Source organism: Agelaius tricolor, unplaced genomic scaffold (genome assembly GCF_023055355.1).
Source record: "Agelaius tricolor isolate 1412-34295 unplaced genomic scaffold, bAgeTri1.0.p SCAF_4, whole genome shotgun sequence".
Lineage (NCBI taxonomy): Eukaryota > Metazoa > Chordata > Aves > Passeriformes > Icteridae > Agelaius > Agelaius tricolor.
Window position 1 is genome coordinate 33,398,998 of NW_027269264.1, and position 15,234 is coordinate 33,414,231.

At 39.0% G+C, this 15,234-nt stretch overlaps 1 protein-coding gene across 1 annotated transcript in view; it reads left to right on the forward strand.

The window, feature by feature from the left end:
* Positions 1–3,727: 3,727 nt before the first annotated feature.
* The window catches only part of ARHGEF28 (Rho guanine nucleotide exchange factor 28), an 84,395-nt gene continuing 72,888 nt past the window's right edge, over positions 3,728–15,234 (forward strand). Inside the window, exon 1 of the mRNA XM_071425183.1 lies at positions 3,728–3,835. The gene's annotated coding sequence lies outside the window, so the exon portion shown is untranslated. The remainder of the gene's footprint in view (positions 3,836–15,234) is intronic.

Genomic DNA, 15,234 nt, shown 5'->3' on the forward strand with positions numbered 1-15,234 from the left:
AGTGAGTTTCAGTCAGATCTTCAGGGCTGCATTGGTCAAGGCCAGGTTAGATGGTGCTTTGAGAAACTTCCTCTAGTGGAAGCTGTCCCTGTCAATGGCAGGGTCTTTGGAGTAGATGGTCTTTGAAGTTTACTTCCGATCCAGGCATTTCTGTGGTTCCATGTTGCTTATGGTTCCATTTAGCAAAGCAGTCTGCAAATGCTTGAGTTGGATTCAGTGGCATAAAGATTGCACATGCTCAAAAACTTTGAAACGTTTGTGCTGTCTTGTTTCATAGATGTGTAAACACTATAGATCATATTAGTGTTGGTAACTAAAATGTAGCAATGATCATCCTTTCCAAAGAATGAAATTAGAAACATTTTGTAGACCTTGGAGGAAAAAAACTCCCCATGATTCATTACTTTTGTCTGTGGCTCTGGATCCTACAGCAGATCCTGTGCCCAGATGGACATATATTTTCCTATAATATGAAATGGGGAGACCAAGAAAAAATTTTAAAGACTGAAACCTATGGAGAAAATTGTTGCATAGGTGGGCTTGCAGGTGCAGGTCACATCTTGGCTAGCCACGGTAAGATGAAGTTTAAAAAATAGTGGTGTGACATTTTATATGTGTGTTCCACAAATACTTAGGTACATATTATGTAAATGTTTAGTGATATTCTGATATAAAGAATTCTCCCTGTGTCTTGTTAATGTGTCTACTTCTGTTAGAACTGCAATAAAAATAGTTTTCAGACACTACATTCAGGTGTGCTGGCTGTTAAAGTGCTCAAGTCTGTGCCCTGAAGCTCCCTTTTACTCTGATGCCTGGAATTTCTTTCATTTATTGAAGGAAGCATAGTGTCTTTTTCTGGTATTTGACTGTCTGGAAGTTTTGATTCCACCTGAAATGGAAAGGTAAAAAGTCTGGATGGGTTTCCACCAAATACTCAATACCAAATACTCAGATAAAAAACTGTATTACCAGAGGAGATCCAACAGTGATTTTCCCTCTGTAGTGGTAGGGAAAGTTTCTTAAGTTCCTTGCAATTCTGTCTCTATGGGATGTGGAGATAAAGGATTTTTTTGAATATAATAACACTCTTAAGTCCAGCATTTTTGAAAGAGGCTAATGACTTTTCCCCCATTGCCTCTAGAGAAGACATTCAGCTTTGTAGCAGGCAACTCTTCTGTTAGAATATCCTGAGAGGATGTATTTGGCTGAGACATGACAGCAGCCTTCAGTTATGCAAAAGGAAGCTGTGAAGGGTAAGAAATGGAAATTTCAGTGACATTTATTAAATCACTGGAAACCTAACACATTTTAGCTGATTATTCTGAAATCTGTAGAGCAATGGTCTCTAAATACTTGACCCTTATGGAGGAACCCTTGTGTTTAACTTCATACCAAAAAATCAGAAACTGGTTGAGTGGCACTTGAGAATATTTTATTTATTGCCTTTAAACTGCAGAGACCTTTTGTTTGAGAATATATGTATTGAGGCAAATAAATCCTTCCTTGTAGACAGGCCAGGGAATGGTGTGAATGATGATTCAGCATCTAGGTACTAAGTCATGGTTGTGTACTCCTTTATTTTAAACTTCATTCCATTGAACTTGATGATTATGTGCTAAAAAGTGGAGAGGAGAGGAAGGATTGGCACATGAAGTCAGCTTTTGAGAAGAGAGAAGCAGGAATTTTTCAGCATATTCTATGTATGTGTATGTTATTTTATAGCTTATAAGCTTATATCGATTTCTTACTGTCCTGATAAGCAGCCTGCCTTGAGAAATCATATCCCTTTTTTTAATCTTTTTAAAATTTTTTAGTTTAGATACTTGGCTGTGCTGCTGGATGTTTTGTGTTGCTGAGGCAAGGCAAATTGCAGGAAAATTGCTTTTTAACTATCTTCTCCACTGGGACATTTACTGGTGCTGAGTGCCATATTTCACAGAGAGAATGAGAGAAATAATTAAGTAGCAGCTGGAATTATCTAATTTCAGCTAATTTCTTTGATGGAAGAAATTATATAGTATTTAGCTATTCTTTAGCTCTGCATATGCAATTAAGTATATAACTGCTGTTTTCAGTGAAAGACCTAAAATCTTCTGCCAAAAGGATTTTGTCGGTCTGAACCTGAGCTATATTATTTCTGCAGATGATAATAAGTGTCTTTTGATGCTTCCCAGCAAGTAAAATGCTGGGGTTTGTTACTGATGATTTTGATCTGCTTGCTGTGTTTTTTTTTAAGAGCCTGAACAAAGAGAGACTCTTCTCCACCTTGTGATGAAGTTGGGCTTGGTTAAGCTTTCCCTGTTCTTGGCAGCCCACCCTGGAGGGTCATCACCCTTAGCATTACCTAATGAGGATGGAGCAGCACCCTTAGATTTGTTTTTACAGAGTGGACACTCCAAACTTGTTGAGATCTTTACAAAGTGTGTATAATGCTATCTTTGCTCTTTTCTAAATAGTCTTGTCATTTAAGGGATGTGGGGAGTACTGTTATTTATCTGGAGAGAGTTGCCTATTTTGTGCTGGTTTCTGCTGCTTTTTGCCAGTATTATAATTTTAAATGGTAAATTTGCTTTTACAATTGTAGGAAGTTTATTATTTGTGTCCTTCATTACATTTGAAATCAATTAATAGTTAAATGATAGAGAGCCAGCTGCACCATCAGGTACCTCTCTCAGCACTGTATCAGCTGAATCCTGACACACTAAAAACAAGTAAAGACCTTCCTTAAAATATATATAAAGAAATATTTATATACGAACAGAACCATAGAAAAGCTCAAGTTTGAACAAACAAATAAGGGAGAATCAGCAACAAAGACAGTGCTGCAGTTATGACTCTGTTTTGCCAGAGAGCAGCCACACTGACAAATAACTTAAAGGATAAGTGCTTTCTGGCACCTTTCAGCTGTCTGGAGCTCTGTCTGTACAGTCCTGAGGAGGTGCATGGGGTGTATGTATGTGTCTTGGGATACCAAATGGTAAGCATCAGACACCCCTTCTTACTCTTGGCTTTTCTTTGCAAATAGAAACACATGAGAATTAGGATGCATTTTTATTTTGGTATGTGGTTCTTTCAGTTTTGGCTCCATGCAGCCTGTAGTTTATGTGAGACTTATCTGTACTTCAGCTTAAAAAAAAATACAGCATGGGTACAGTACATTATGTTATGACTGTCTCATTTGCTTGTTATGTCCAAACAATACTGTATTCCCTTGAGATACTTTCTGTTTTTCACTCTTGTGGGATAACAAATCTGCTAGCTGCCAGTTGTGTCCTACTGCTATATATGGCAACATTGACAGGAAAAGGTACTTTTTTGCTCATTTACAGCAATAAGGAGAAATAGGTATTGTCACAGCTTGTTCGTTCTGGCTTCTTTAAGTAGTAACTGTCTAGGGCTAACATTGTTTTTTCCCAGTTGATAGCTAGAAGTAGCTCTGTGTTCTTAAGGCTGAAAAGAGTCATTGGTACATTTTTGTTTGCCCAGCTGTGTTTTCAGTGGCTGTTTCAGATTTTCTGACTCTGGTTTTTGCGGTGGGTATGTTGGGGTCCTGACGGGTTGTGCTGGAGGCGAGCTGGAAGCTCAGTGTGGCAGCGCTCTCATTCTGCCTGTGCAGAGGGCATCTGCTGTGGCTAAAAGGGTTTGTCATTTCAGCTTTCAGGGCAGTCAGTCGCTTGACATTTCAAGAGCAGAGATCAGCAAGGGTGCCTGCATACAGCTTGTTCATTCATCTGGAGCTCTGGCGCTGATGTTCAGTCACACTGCACAGCACTTGCTGGAGTCAGACATTAAGCTCTTCAGAAAATACTTCTGGGACAGACCTCTTCTTTACCAGGTACCACGGATTTTCTTCATGATTTCCAGCTGTTGACTTTTCAGGCTGGATTTGTTTTCATTGAGTAGCCTTTTAATTTAAGCTGTTGTGTCACTGATCACCAGTATAATTTTGTGATTACTGGTGTGGGTTTCTACTTTGTGTAGGTGCAGCACATTGTGTGTCTGAAGCTGGAACATAAGAGGTGTTGAGAACTTTGTAAAAGCCTCTTTTGCCTCCCAAGTTGTTTTTTAATCATGGTGGACTCTAAAGGGAGTATCTGTCCCTGAAATCTCTATGTCTTCAGTTGCATTGCCATTGTATTCATGTTTGTACTTGAAATATTTAATTTAGTTCCATTCTTCTGGTAGTGTAATGCCTGGGAGCCTTTATCAAGAGCCAACCCTGGTCTATTATTTACAGTAGAAATACAGAGTACAGACTTTTTTATGGAGTTTAGTTTAGTTTTTCTTATTTTAATGTAAAATGTCTGAAGCACTGTTGTCTTATCCTTCAGGACATCTCTTGATTCAATATAATAAAGAGAATGCTTGAATGTATAAGTTCTTTAATAGCAATGCAGATGCTTACCTGTATTTTTAGATTGAGACTGCACAACATACATAAAACTAGTGAGCTAAAAACACACTAAAAGTTGGCTTTTTTTCTGGTCTTGAAATTCAGCTTTTCTTTTCCGTTCTTAGCTTTGGGTTTCCTCATTTGGGCACTGATTTTCCTTCTGTTACCTTTATTTCATGTGGCATTTTTTTAAACTTAGAAAATGATTTAGATGATATGTTTAATATAGAAATTTAAGGCATGGCATACTGTAATAGTCCTTATGTATAATCTTACATTATTACATTATTGATATTTTGATTTGTTGCCATACAAAAAAGTTCTTCTCTGTAGTTTGCAGAATCCCTGCAATTTGTGTGTGGCTTTTCCATTAGCAATAATGAACTCAAAAGGAAAACCAAAACTATAATCAAGAATGCATTGTTATTTATATGATTGCCTTTTTCTTGCACTCACAAAGTCCTTTTTTTGCATTCAGCCTTTGAAATGGAAAAAGAAAGTGTGGCATGTTAGGTATTCTCAAAGACTCTGAAAAGCTAGAAAATTCTGCATTTGGTATCTTCAGGAAAAAGTCTACTGTCCTGGATTTGTTGGTTCCCCTTTTGCCATTCCTCTAGTTGCAGCAGTCTAGGTTCTGTTGTGGGGGACCTTATTCCCCTCCTGCTCAGCATCAGTGTTGCAGCACTTTCAATCAAGCAGGAATAGACCAGAATAATTGGGAAGATTACATGGTTTATTTAGTTAATTTCTTGTACACAAGCTGTTGTTTTTAGACTATGTATTATGACCAAAAGCAAAAGTAAAATTAATTTTCCTTCTGTTGAAAACAAGAATTTTGAGCTCTTCAGTTGTATCCAAAGCATTGGGAGGCAATTATAAATTTTTGGTAAGTATTAGAGATTTATTTAAAAAGACTAGTACATAGTCTTTTTAAAATAGAGATAGAATTTACTGCTGTCCTGGAGTATTCATTTCATCTACAGAAGACTAAGGCTGTACATCTGGTGTCTTGAGACTGTACCAGTGACCACATTGCTACTTTATGCTTGAGTCAGAAAGTCATGAACTGAAGAAAGGGAGCTTTGTCTCAGTTATGGTGGCATGTAGTGTTGGATTTGTGTGAGATGATTGGCTCAGACAGCAGCACATCTATTCATGCAAGAAAAGTATGAATCTTTCCGAAGTATATTTTTCACTCTCCGCTGTGTCAGTTCTTTCAATTAAAACAAGCTGTCAGTAAGCTAAAGTCACTTGTGTGGGAGCCATGCCTTCATTCAGCAGTTCAAAAAGTGGAAACCCTGTGGCCAGTCTAGGCAACAGAGATGGGGGAGATAGTTGAAATTGCTGAAAAAGAATGTGAAATTGCAAAACTCTGTGTGACCTTCTTGGGGCAGAGATTGCTGTGGGGTAGTGGTGCCTGCCAGTGGGATGATGTGGTTGGTTCATTGTGCACCTCCAGTGGAGACCTAGGCAGCAGGAGAAGGTGATCCGTGAGGCAGTCTGAGCTGCTGCAGGCAGCACAGCCAGTGCAGGGCAGAGGTCTCTGTGGGAGGAAGTGAGATCTGGGGACTGATGGATACATTTGAAATGTGTCAGAGTGATAAAAGAAGCCAGAATGGGCAAGCCAGGCTAATAATCCAAAATGATTATTATAGTTTATGATCATTTGAGTAATTTTTTTTGTCTGGTGATGGACAGATTTAATAGTTTCCCAACTTTCTTTTGACTTTTTCTGCCTGACAGGTGTTCAAGTGGGAAACTGCCTAGCACAGCAAGAGATGAGCAGAGAAAAATGTAACTTGCCCCACTGACGTGGGACTTCATGGCTTTCAAATTAGTTTGGCTGCAGTATTCAGCCCAGGGTCATCCCTGGCTTTTTATTTTGTGTTCAGGTTACCATGTTTTTTCTCTGTTTGCAGCTCTTGGTAGTTGGCAAATACACAGTCTACTAGAGGGAAAGACTAGAAGCAAGCAGAGTGGTAAATGAAAGGATACAAAAGAATCCATTCTTTCTTCCTCCCACTTTGTTTTTAATTTCTGAGAGTAATTTCTAAAATAGGAGACTGTATCCCAGCCCCCTCTTCCTTTTGAGCAGGAGCGATGTAGTTGGTGTGTATCTGAGTGAGGGAGCAGCCTGGCCAGAGGCTACGGACATGGGGAGTGGAATGTCTCCTGGCTTCCAGACTGGGTCTGTCATGCAGTCAGTGTTTAGTCCCAGTTTATTCTCTTGGTATTACCTATCTATCAAAATTGCTTGCTTTACAGGGATGCTTTTAATGTAAACTAGAATTCTGAATGGAGCTGTTGTGCAAAGCTGTTGTGCTGCTTTTCTCATAGAGAAGAAGGTTGTAAGCAGTGAAATGCAAATGGCAAATCAGTTCCTTTGGATCTTTTGTGTATTGTAAGCAGGAGGTGACTTCTCTCTGTGGTTAAAAATATTTTATTGGTTTTCCTCTTGAGGGATTGCTGTCAGTTTCCTCTGGAAGGTAGCCAATAAAATATTCTTTGTGGAATTTCTCTGTCATTTTAGTATTGCTCATAACATAAGTGTTTATCAGTCTTCGATACTTGAGTTCTTGAGTTCTTGAGTTGTTCTTGTTCTTGAGTTTTCAGATAAATGTCATGGGCATCAAATACAGTTACTGTAATTTTGATTTTTTTAATAGAGTATTAATTGAAATGAAGTTGAGACAGTGGAAGGTCCAAAAATGCCCTGCAGTACAACATGCTTTGTAGAAGGTACAGTGTTTTTATTCCATAATGTTGCAATCTTTCAAAGCTCTAGAAAATTGGCACAGATTCATATACTATTTATTTATTCAGAAAGATCATGTTTCATATGGTTTTAGAGACCTCTTAGTAGAGAACAGTGGAATAGGTAAGTCATACATTAAAAGAGTTTTGTAAATCATGATACTCCCCACAGAGCTTGGTTTTCCAGCCTCAGACTGAAACTGTTCACAGAATATTATGATGTTTTTAGTGACTGGAAAAGCCTTAACTGATTCCATTTTAAGAGCTAGAAAAATGTCAGGTGGTTCCAGGAGAGGGCAGTGTTTAACTGAATGAACTCCTGCAAATTCCAGTAAAGCCTAATAAGTTAATAAAGATAGGAGCAGAGTTTGGTTTGTACAGATAGTTCTGGGATCCGGCCTAAACTTCTTAATGTGGCAAAATACTCATTTGTTTCCATTAGATGTTCACTATTTTGGTGAGCAGTTTACCTCTGCAAGGATTGTGGGACTGTTCTTGCGGGTGAGAATGCTCTTTCATTACCAAAATACCTCCCTGTGTACCTCAGAGCAAGCAGGTCTTAGAGCTGAAGAGAAAATCACAAAAAAGTATCATTCTTCAGCATCAGAAGTATGAGGCTTGGGGACTTATATATGATTCTTAGGAATGAATTAAAAGTTTTTATCAGTTGTCCATCAACCTTCCTTGAGGGCAGCAGAAATCTGAGCACCTGCACAAACTGCTGACAGGACCAGGACCTGATGCAAGGAAAGAAAGGATGGGGACTAGTTCGAGGGCCATCAGCTAGTAACTTCAAGTATGGGTAAAATAGGGACAAAGTCCTGAATTTAAATGTATATGCTGCCATTGCTAGTGCTGAAAAAATAGCTTTATACCCAGTTTTTCTGTCCATCTTCAGGCAACAAGTATTCTGCCATTAGAAGTTAAATTAGAAGAGAAATAATAAGCAATTGTTAACAGTTACAAGCTACATATCTGTTATTGTAAGTGCAAGTGAGAATTTATTATACGGGTTTTGTGAATGACCTTGCTGATACAGTGTGAAAATGTGTTTACTCTGGGTGTTCACCTGAGCACTCCACTCTGATCAGGGTGGTCTTTATGCTGCTACGTGAGGATAGAAAGTGAATGGCCTTCATTGGCAGTCTACATGAGGCAGTCACTTGGCCACTGTGACTTGTAGGTGATGATTACTTCCGTATTTTTCACAAAAAGCAGCTTTAACTTGGTCTGACTTGCACAAGCAGAATGCAAATATCAATGGGTATTCATAGCCCAGAGAGAGAGTGAGAGAATCTCCAGTTCAGGACATCTGCAGTCATTTTGGATTCTGATAAGCACCAGAGATATTTGGCATAGGCACACCTAGCTGTATGTGTTTTCAATGGAAGCTGTGGACTTTTGTGCCTTCACGCATCAGAGTTACTTTGCACATGTTTAAAAAAAAATTCATTTCAACACCTGGAAAAGCAGGTTTGTAAGTATTGTAAATACATTTTGTAAGTATTCAGGACCAACACAAACGGATTGTAGTAAACATGTTGCATGTTTTATGCTCTGTGATATCTACTTGTAGACATGAGAAGTCTGTAACTATTGTTTGTATGGTGTTAGTTAACAAAGGTTTTTTATCCTCTGTTATTTTAATATTTAATCAGTTACCATATTTCTGCAAGGCAGACTGTTTTCTAACTGCCAAGTAAAAAAAATTAAAAATCACTGAATGGTGGTTACTGGTGACTAGTGGCTTGTCTTAAAATTTCCATTTGCCAGCACTCAGGAGATCAAAAGAACTTTGTTCCAGATTGAGTTAAAATTGTTGCTGCTGGAAGCAAAAATTATATGAAATTATTGTGCTTTTTTACTACATTCTGAGTTGCATGCACTGAACTCCTTTATGAAGTGTCTGCTAAGTTCAGGACTTTATTTTGGCAGATTCATGTCATGAAAGTATCCCCCTCAGATTTTAAGACTGCTGCTGTTCCAAGAAGTAGTAGCTACTCGCTCCTAAAGTCAAGATCAACAGGCTTTTAAAACCCCATCCTATCAGAACCCCTCAGGTGTTAACGAGAGGAGGCTGATATAGCCAACCTCCTCCATTTCTTGTGAAATGCCATCATATGAAAGCAGTGGATCAGTGTAAGGTGATGCTGCTATCTTGATCTCCAATAGCAACTTAAATTCCAATATATGGAGTGATACATTCTCCTGACAGGATGCAGGACAAAAAGTGAAGTAGGTGGTATTTTGGCTAATTTTATAGTTTGTGCTTTTCTTTTCTCTTTTCTGAGTTTGAAATTCCGTGCCCATGAGTTGACTGAACACTGTTACCAGGAAGATAAGCCAATTGTTGCTACAGTATATATTGTCTAGAGAAAATGGCTTTTTATTTCTGACAATTGTGGAACTGAATAATAATAATAATAATGACAAGTTCATGTCAATACTGTAGAAAAATCTTCTCATGGAAGCTTTAAAGTAGGTGTCTGCACTTACAGAAGAAATAGTCTGTTCCTACTAGCTGAAAGGTGGTGTCTGGAATGTTTAGTTTGAGAGCACCAGGGATTTTGTGTTCTGTGGTTGTGCTGTATTAGAATGCAAGGGGAGATATATTTGTGAGTGCTGCAGGAGTTTAATTAAAGAGGGTGGATTAATTCAAAATGAATGACTGTGGTACTGATCAGCATGGACCCAGTCCTAACTCCTGCCAGTGTCCAGGTGCCCTGCAGAGGTCAGGGGCAGCAGGTTGTAATGGGCACATAACTGCATCTCAGAACTTGTGTGATTTAGGTAATGGGCAGCTGTCTTTGAATTGTTTTTCCCAAGATGTATTGCTAGAACTCTTTTTTTTAAAACCTTGAGTGTATACTTCGTTCAATGCCAGTAAAGGTCCCCAGACTCTATATACCTTCCCCAGACTCCATATACCTCAAGGCACCCTATGCTGCCTGCTGAAGCATACTTAGTTTAACTGTTTGCTGGAGTTGGAGAAGTGAAGAGGATGTCTGAGAGCAGATATGAACCTAGAGTTGAAAGATTCAGTATAAAATGAAGCATATTTACCATGATGACTCTATCTATATGATTTCAGTTTCATTTGATTTTAAAATATGTTTGCTAAACAGTAATGTTCCTGGATGCATGAATGAGGCTTGTGTTCATTTACATTCCTGTATCTTTGCTGTTTCACAGTAGTCCTTCAGGCTGCATTTGTGCAAAACTTGAAAAGTGTGGGAGGTGTTTTTTTTTTGGTGTTGCTGTCTCCTTCTCCACATCCCTTGGAAGAAAATATAAACCAAAACCCAAACAAACAAAAAAAGAGCAACAATGAAGATTTTTTTTTACTTTTTGGGTTAAAAATGCGAAGTCTGATTTCAGAAAATGCATGACATCCCTGCAGAAGAAAAGCAGAGTTCAGCTGCTCTGTGGCATTGGTGTGGGGCACAGTCCTTGAGCTGTTGATTTTCTGAGTGTGTGGGGGTTAATCAGCCCAAACATAACTGTGACAATAAAATAACACTTGTTGTGCATCCAGCTTGCATGCTGCCCACGGGATTGCTGCTGCGGGGAGATGCATGGGCTGCCCATGTCCATTGTTCTGGCTTGCCTGTGTGCTTCTTGTGTCCCCTTTCCTATCTGAAAAAGGAGAGAGACTAGCAGCAGAAACCAAAGCAGACCCAGACTGAATTTCCTTGTTATGAAAGGCAGCAAACTTTGCTCTTGCAGGTCCTGTGAGCTTGGCTTCTGATGAGTTGTCCCGGGATGATACAAAGGTACAGATTTCTCTTTTTACCAATAGCTAAGCTTTATTTAGGCTGAGAAGCAGCAACCTCTGTGTGTCTGTCTGAGCTAAGAAATAAATTCTAGCCTGCCAGGTAATACTTCCTGCTATTTCTATGCTGCAGGAGTAGTTATGTGTGTAGATGATAATTATTTGAAATAACCTGTTATGTAGTTGTGGGTTGGAAAGCCGGCTTGCAGAAGCAAGCTCTGCTTTTGGACCAGAAAGCTCTTGTGTTTATGGTGAAGCTTGCAGCTGCCAGTTTGGGGTCAGCACCAGACCTCCAGCGTAAGTTTTATCCTTCAGACAGCATGGTTCCTTACATCTGAGGAGTTAGTCTCTGAGGGAGACCTTGTGGGTAGCTGTGAGTCCTTAACAAGATGAAAACGGGAATAATGCTTGATGCAAAAAAATACTGCAAGTTCCCATTGTCATCTACTTGGAGGTATCTAAACAGCTTTGGGGAGAGACCAAAATATGTGAGAAGTGCCATTACATCTGTATTTCTGTCAGTTGTACTTGATCTCTAGTCTTATATTCTGCTTTTTATTTATATGTATTTGTTTACAAAACTAGAAAATCTTTGTCTTGGTATTTCTTAAGTACCTTTAAAACAGGAGCTTGATCAGTACCTCGGTTGGTATGAAGCTAAAATAGTAATTTAGATTGAGAGAAACAAAATCTGGTCAAACCAGGTAAATCTAGTAAAAGTGATATCAATACCAAGTGACTACTGTTGTTTTGGGTTCTTTTAATAACATTTGAATGTAGTGGAATATTGCTGAGCTGACGCATTAGGTAATTTTTATAAATGTGGTGACCTCTTTAGGCTTTTTTTGTTTGGTTGCTTGGGTTTTTTTAATTTTTATTGCCAGCTATGAGGGAGATTGACCATTTGTTTGGAACTCACATTTTGGTATTGTAATCCATGACATCTCAGAATTAAATCTGCAGCATGTACACATTTTGGAGTCTATACTGAAAGTGTGTGTTGGAGCAGAGTGTTGCAGCTCACTTGTTGCAGCAGAGTCTTGCTGGGGGGAAAAGATTCTGGTCCCATACTGATGGTCTCTTGTTTTGGTCTAGCAGAAAGGATATAATGAACCTATAATGAGTGAACTGAGCTGTGACATTTCTATAGGTATGAACAGCTCAGGCATTAGAAATATTTCTAATCTTAGAAAATATTGCTGTTTTCTCCATAGCACTGTATATTGGCTATAAGCCAATAAACTTTATAAAAGGCTGAAAATCAAAGTTTGCATAGGAAGTAAGATATGATTTGGTGTCTTTGATTATGGTTAGGATTTGAGTCCTTGGAGTTCATTTGCATATGGAAGTAGCATGCTGTATCAATTGCATTTATGAGAATGCCTAAAATGAATAGTGCTTGAACTGAATTCTGAAAGCCTATAGCACAGTTTGCAACTAAGCATAAATACAGTACAGTTTGTCTTCAGAAATGTAGCTCAATTTTTCTGTTTCTAGCCTTTCCGAGACTCTGGGGTTCCTTCTAAAGAAAATGAAGATAGTGTCTTGTTGGCCATAGGTGAGAAAGAATTAAAATTTTTTACTTCCCAAAAAACTGCTGATAGGTAGTGTTATGTCAGTCACACACAAGACAGTTTCTTTTAAAGAGGTGAAGGTAATTGACATTGCAGAGTACTTGCTGAAAATCAGCCAGTTTTATCTATGTCAAAGAGGGAACCTCTTTTGTCTCTGGCATACATAGATGGTGTATCCAACAGTACTGTGATACCAGGACTTTTCAATAATGTGTTAAGTGTTGTGGGAACAGCCACCTTGAAAATAATATCTGATAGAGCAAACATATGTGACTGAAGCCATATATGTGACTGAAGGCGAAATAAAGTCTGTAGAAATGTTTAAATGACACAGCGAGTTGTGGGCCTGGTAGGAAAATATAGCCAGCTGTGCTAGACAGCACATTTATAGACTGAAACTCCACTGGAAAGGTATTTTTGAGCCTTGTGGAAAGCTACAAGAGCAACAGACAAACATGGGCTCATGGAAAGCACAGCAAGTTGTAACTAAGCTCTGCATGTGGGAGATGCCACTCTGACATCACTGGCCTGTGGTCCAGTGCTGAGCTCAGAAAGAGCAGCCCAAATGGAGGCATTCTGTATGCAGATTTTGGTGCTGCAAAGTTAAGATTCACTTGGTGTGTGCAGAAAGGAAGGGGATAGATGTGCATGCATAGGGGAGATATATGTTGGAGGGAAATGAGCTGACATAAACTCAGAGACAATTCTAAGATAAGAAGCTGGCCGAGTATTTTATTACCTCTCACTAAATCAGCATCTAGTTATCTATTGTTTTAGTTACTGTTATGCCAAATACCTGTACTTCAACTATTTGATGATGATTTTCTCACTGTCCCATACAGGGAATATGAGAGCACCATGAGGGAATTAGGACTAGTAGCAAAAGCCCTAATATTCACAGTCATTCTAACTTTAGTGCTTTTGAAAATAGGACACCGTACCACTCTTTGCCTTGCTCAAAAATGCAAGGTATGTGTGATGTTAGTGCCCATGTGTTCAAATCTGTTTTGTCAAGCAAGACCAAAGTATTGGACTGCATCTCAGTGTAGGAGTGTGTGGAGTCACTGGGGAGTGATTATGGATTGTTAATATGAAAGCCACATTTGCTCTGGTCTTTGTTCCTGTTATACCATCTGGACAGAGCATAAAGTAATTTAGAAGCTGACAAAGTAGAAGTTCTCCACCCTGAAATGATAGCTGATATTTCTTTTTCTTACTCCTGAAATGCTTTTTCCTTCTAAGGCATCATTTGCACAGAATTGCTTGTGACAGCTGAAACAGAAGCCAGGCCCTCTGGCTTCAGACCTGCTCGTTCTCTGGTGCTTGGTTGGGCAGATGCATCAGATCCTGAGTCCTCTTGGAGGAACAAGCAAGTGACTTCGGCTATGGTTCATACTGTTAGGAGTGGTAGTGCAGATTTTTAGAGGAGCTAAGAGGGCAAAAAGAGTGGTGAATGTGAGTATGATTTGAACAAGTTTTAGGTGCTTAAAATTTGATTAAATAAATTTTATTAGGCATCTTATTTGCATATAAAGTAAAATTATAATGTGTAGATATACCTATACGTGTTCATACATGTGTGTATATGAAGTGTGTCCTGAGCACAGGATTATCTTGTATTAAACTGAGAAAAACTCCTTGTTGTAATGCCTATATGAGAAAGAAGCAGCCCTCTATCACCCTCTTTATCATAATTACTTTAGAGTATGTTTAAGAAGTTGACTTGTTTGTGAAAAAACTGCAGTGAAATCAGGTCTACTCATTTTAGAAGTCTCTGTAACTGAGAGTTTGACTGCCCTGTGTAAGGACTGGAGCATGGACTTGCTGCTGGCCCTGCTGTGAGCTGTCCTTGCCCATCTCCAGGTTGTGCACTCAAGTTGGCCAAAACACTCATTATGTAGACATCCAGTGGGATTTTGCCTTTGACCTCAGCAGGGCCTGAAAGGCTTCCAGTGAGCACTATGTATGAGATCTGATGGGGCTGAATTGCAGGCTAGGGAATGAGTGGACTGTTGGGTGTGCAATAAAAAGTGGAAGTGGGGAGGGATGAAGAAGGATGGAAATAGTTTGGTGACAGCCAGAAATTTTTAAGTTTACCGAAGCTGTCTTTACTGGTTTATGTGAATGTAAAAATCAGCATATGTTCTAACCTGACTCATTTAACCATATTGCTGAATATCATAGTTTTCTTACCCTGAATTGTTTCAAACTATTCTTAAAAAAAAAAAAAAAAGGTTTTCTTGGCAATGCTGTTAAATGGCAGTGGTTTGGGCAGGAAAAGCACACAGTGGGGGATAAGAAGAGAAATTCAAATAGTTGTCAGTGGGGGAGAGGGAAACAGCTAAAGGGGATTGAATGAAAAAGAATGAATAGAAACAAGCAAACTCATCTCATTAGTAGCTGGATGTGCAAATCAGAGGGTACTTGTAAGAGTGAGAATGCAAGTGCTCTTTGAATAGGGGTACAAAGTCCCCCACTTCTGTTTTTCACTCCTTTTCCTATGTGGTTCTTGCTTTAGAAATCTTCACCGAAAAAATCAATGTTGTCATGGAATGGTTTTCATTGGAAGGGACCTTTGAAGTAGCAGTGACTACTGGAAGAGCTCTCCTGTTCCTGCTCTCTGTGTTCTTCCTCAGACATCCCTTTCAAGCATGTTGATCATTATGGCACTTTCTCCACAGAGGTTGGGAAGTGCCTTTGCAGAAGGCTTTCAGTGTTTGGTAGGATGCTAAAAGGGAACC